Here is a 4873-nt window from a genome sequence, read left to right on the forward strand (position 1 = left end):
TTTGCTTGTACAATCTTACAGAGGAGGATGATGGAACATTGTAAGTAGCACTATTTCATAGAACTACATGGAGAAGTAAGAAAAATGAGCTTACAAATGACTTGGGGGGGGATATCAGGTAACTAAACCTTCCCAATAAAATTTAAGGATAAAAATGAATGTCAGAAAACAGATAATTTTGAAAACATCATTTGGCGTGTAAAAACAAAATACTTTTTTGTGAAAGCAGTACTTATACATTTGAACTATAAGATGAAATACTCTGAAGTAAATTAATCTCCTGTAAACATAAGATAAGTGACTAGTTTGCTAATAGATAGCTGAGGCTATATCTGAATTCAGGTCTTCTTGATTCAAAGTGCATTTCTTAATCTAAAGTACCACCTCTGAACCAAAAAGAAAGATGTTGAACAATTAGGAAAAGATGAATGCTAATGCTACCAAAATGTGATGAATAGATTGTAGATAACTTCTGATCATCTGATTATTAATATAAAATGTGGCACAACATATCTTTCCAATTTTTTTTTTTTGTAAACAATATTGAGACTTGCATAGAGGTTACATGGTGGTGACTTGCAAAGGGAGAGCCTTGGAGATGTTGCCGCCAACAATGCTGAAGATCAGAGTTGATCTTAGGGGCTGTCCATGGGTCCTTTACTACCTTGATGAGTCAGAGAAGTCCTATTGTCACAGAGTAAGATGGATAGTAGCTTTGTGATTGTGATGAGCTGGAACCACCTGATCACTAACAAAAGATATCTTCTGTAAACCAACAGCTGCCAAAGCTTCCTAGTCAAAAAGCAGTAAACAATGGAGGAAAAGAAACAAACTAACATGGTGCTTCCAACACCAAATGTATCTGTGCTGTGAGTAGAATGTTCAGAGAAGCCTGTTGTGTGCATATTTGTTCACTTTTTTTTATTAAATATTAACTCGTTTAGCACAGTACGCTGAGTGCATATTATGTCATTTTATTCAGTTTTAAGTTTTTTTATTGTTTTCTTTAAATGTCTGAAGAGCTTCTGCCCTGTCTTGAGATATGGATACAGCAAGTTTTCTAATCATCAGTATGAGTTATAGCTTACAAGCTCTAAATTTAAAGAGAACTCACCAGGTCTGGTTGACACATGAGATGAGTATCAATAAACCATCTTGCAGTGGAATCAGAATTATTATTTTACCTTTTTTGAAAGATCTTTCTTTTTTGATGCCAGTTTCCTTACATGTTTGCATAAGTTCATCAGTTTGGAAGGAAAAAATAATATTTAGTTTTTCAAAATGACTGAAAAGTTTGAAAGTTTCGTGAACATTCATGCTTTCGATCTGAGCTCTCAGGATATGGATTTAAAACTCTGGGTTATGGTGGCAATGGCTTAGGTTTTTATGCTGTCAATAATGACTTTGACAAAACAGAGACTGTGAAGAAAATTGTTCTTTCAGATCCCCAGAGTGTTAAACATGATTTACACAAAATCAAAATTATTAGAAGACTCAACCATAATAACATTGTGAAAGTATTTGAAATTCTTGGTCCCAGTGGAAGTCAGTTAACAGATTATGTGAGCTCTCTGACAGAACTGAGGAGTGTCTACATTGTTCAGGAGTATATGCAGACAGACTTGGCTAATCTGCTTAGTGCAGGGCCCTTTATTGGAGGAGCATGCCAGGTTTTTCATGCATCAGCTGCTACATACTGCACAGAGATCTCAAACTACCTATTCTTTTCATTAATACCAAAGATTTGATGCTGAAGATAGGTGAATTTGGTTTTGCCCAGATCGTGGATCCCCATATTCCCATAAAGAGTCATCGTTCTCAAGGATTGGTTAATAAATAATACAGATCTCCACAACTTTTACTTTCTTTTAATAACTATACTAATGTCATTGACATGTGGGCTGCAGGAGGCAACTTTGCTGAAATGCTGACTGGGAAAACCCTCTTTGGAGATGCACAGGAACTTGAATAGATGATGCTGATTTTAGAATATATTCCTGTTGTACATAAGGAAGATTGTCAGGAGATTCGCTGTGTAATCCCAGTTTATATAAAAATGATATGACTGAATCACACAAACCCTTAATTCAGTTGCTTCCAGAAATTAGTCATAAAGCACTGGCCTTCTTGGAGCAAATTTTGGCATTTTGTTTTATGGATTGATTGACAGCAGAAGAAGCTCTGTCCCATCCTTGTATGAGCATTTATTCCTTTCCAATAGATGAACCAATTTCAAGCCATCCTTTCTCACTGAAGATGAAGTTGATGATATTTTGCTCTTGGATGAAACCCATAATCACATTTATAATTAGGAGAGGTACCATAAATGTCAGTTTTCCTACCATGACTGGTCCATTCACAATAAATTTGATATTGAAGAAGTTCATCATGATCCAAGAGCTCTTTCTGATGTCACTCATGAAGAGGAAATACAAGTAGATCCTTGAAAATATTTGGATGGAGATCATGAAAAGTGTTTGAAGGATCTGGCCTTTGATACCCATTTCTCTACTGAACATTGCTGGCAATATCTAGAGCATCATGAAAATAAGTGTTGTGATCTGGAATGTAGCCACACTTGTTACTACAAAGTGAGATCATTATCAGAGCTAGATAACTTAGTTTGCAGAGAGAGTGGCTTTTTTTTTTTAGCTTTTTGCAAGGCAAATGGGGTTAAGTGGCTTGCTCAAGGCCATGTTTTTTTTTAGGTTTTTGCAAGGCAAATGGAGCTAAGTGGCTTGCCCAAGGCCACACAGCTAGGTAATTATTAAGTGTGTGAGACTGGATTTGAACCCAGGTACTCCTGACTCCAGGGCCGGTGCTTTATCCACTGTGCCACCTAGCCACCCCAAGAGAGTGGTTTTAAAGGTTACTATGAACCCAAAAGTATAATAAATAGATCAGATCTTTCTAATTGGAAAGAACAAAGCAAAGACAAATCTGATAAGAAAGGCAAGTCAAAATGTGAAAGGAATGGATTGGTTAAAGCTCAAATAGTTCTTGAGGAAGCATCAGAGCAACTAGTTGGAAAACAAAGGGAGAAGAACCAAGGATTTGACTTTGATTCCTTTATTGCAGGAAATAGTCAACCTAGTTCACAACAGGAGTCAATTGATGCTGTAGTTTTATATCAAAGGCAATAAGCCAGGAAAAACAGGAAAAAGGAATAGCAAATTTGGCTCAGTTAGAAGCTTTGTATTAATCTTCTTGGGATAGCCAGTTTGTTAGTGGTGGGGTGGAATGTTTTCTCATAGATTAATTTTATTGTGAAGTATGAAAGATGAACAAATAGAAAAGGAAAACAATTAGTCTAATTACTTGGACAAGTTCTTTAAGAGGAAGGAACTTAATGGAAATGCTAGAAACTGAGCCAGTAGAGGATGGCAAGTTTGGGGAAAGAGAAAGTGAGGACAGTTTTCTTAACCATAGTGGGGAGTTCCTCTTTAATAAACAGTTTGAGTCTATAGGCATCCCAGTTTCATATTCCATTTGCTTCACTACTTAAATCAACACATGCCACATTAACACCTTCTGCTATGAAATCTTCCTCTCAAATTTCCCATAAAACATACAGCAGGATTCTGAAACATCTGAAGAAAAAATACTCAGCATACAGGGTTTATTTGGATTCATGAAACATATTTTGTCTTTTTAATTACCAGTATGACTCATTTTTTACTTGAATCAGACGATGTCATTAGTGTGGCTTTTATTACTTCTTGGATTTTAAAATCCAGAATTGCTTTCTATATTTGTAATAGTTTTCATTTTAAACTTCCATGTCGTTTGCACAGAAAATTAAATAATAGAGCAAAATAATGCAATGCAGGAGGAGACAAAAGAAATGCACTAAGCCAAATAAAAATATTCTCTCAGTAAAATGATTATCTATTTTACAGGAAAAAAAATCTTGCCTTAAAATTTACACAGTTAGAATGTACATAATTGCATGGAAATATCAATTTTTTCCTAAAACATTTTTCATTTATGAGTATTTTCAAGTTTTTCATACTGTACACATTTCTTAAAAAACTTGATACCAGCAGCAAGTAAAAATGAATGCCCAATTTGGTACACATGTGTTATCTAATTCAAGGTAACAAAATTATGTGGCAAAAAAGTACCACCCATAGTGCTTCCCAAAATAACTTCTGTTTAGCCAATGTTATTATAGTAACTTCTTAATAAGAATAATTGTCTGTTTATGTGTTCTGGTATGCATTCTTTATAGTGAAGTGTTAATGCGCCACATACTATTTATTTTAGCAAATAAGTATATTTTCTGCATTTAATTATAGAAAGTTAACTTCGTTTTTTGAAATGTATTTGCAAAAAAATGTTTTGCTATTTAGCATTAAGGTTTGTTGCCTATCTAGTTGAATATTATAATGTCAGCTGGTTCCGAGTCTGTCCATATACTCAATTTACTTAAGTATTCATTTTAAGTAAAGCACTCACTATGTATAGGAATTTGTATTTTGGAGGTGCTTGATCTACCGGCAAAGAAAATTTAGGAATCACTTTATTATAAAATGCTCCTATTAGTCTTGTGTTGATGTTTTTAAAAATTGTAATGTTAGACTTAGTATACATGGATGTAATTAAGGTACATCATTATTGTGGGTTAAAAGTTGCATATGTTAAGACATATTTTGTTTTTTACTGTATATTTTTACTGAATTATCTATTCCCCATCCCAAAGCAACCATGAATAAAATTAGGTTAAATATAAAAAAAAAAATCAAAGATTTCCAGGATACAAAACTAATGGTACAAGGGATGTGTAATTATGTGTGTGTGTGTGTGTGTTTGAGTGTATGAGATTAGATCTTTCATACAATTCTATTTCTCAAAGACATTGTTCTAATTTGAA

General features: G+C 34.2%; 1 pseudogene; it reads left to right on the top strand.

Annotated features, from left to right (window-relative positions):
• Positions 1-1281: 1281 nt before the first annotated feature.
• Positions 1282-3635, top strand: LOC141505303 (mitogen-activated protein kinase 6 pseudogene; annotated as a pseudogene).
• Positions 3636-4873: the final 1238 nt, after the last annotated feature.

This window comes from Macrotis lagotis, chromosome 1 (genome assembly GCF_037893015.1).
Source record: "Macrotis lagotis isolate mMagLag1 chromosome 1, bilby.v1.9.chrom.fasta, whole genome shotgun sequence".
Lineage (NCBI taxonomy): Eukaryota > Metazoa > Chordata > Mammalia > Peramelemorphia > Peramelidae > Macrotis > Macrotis lagotis.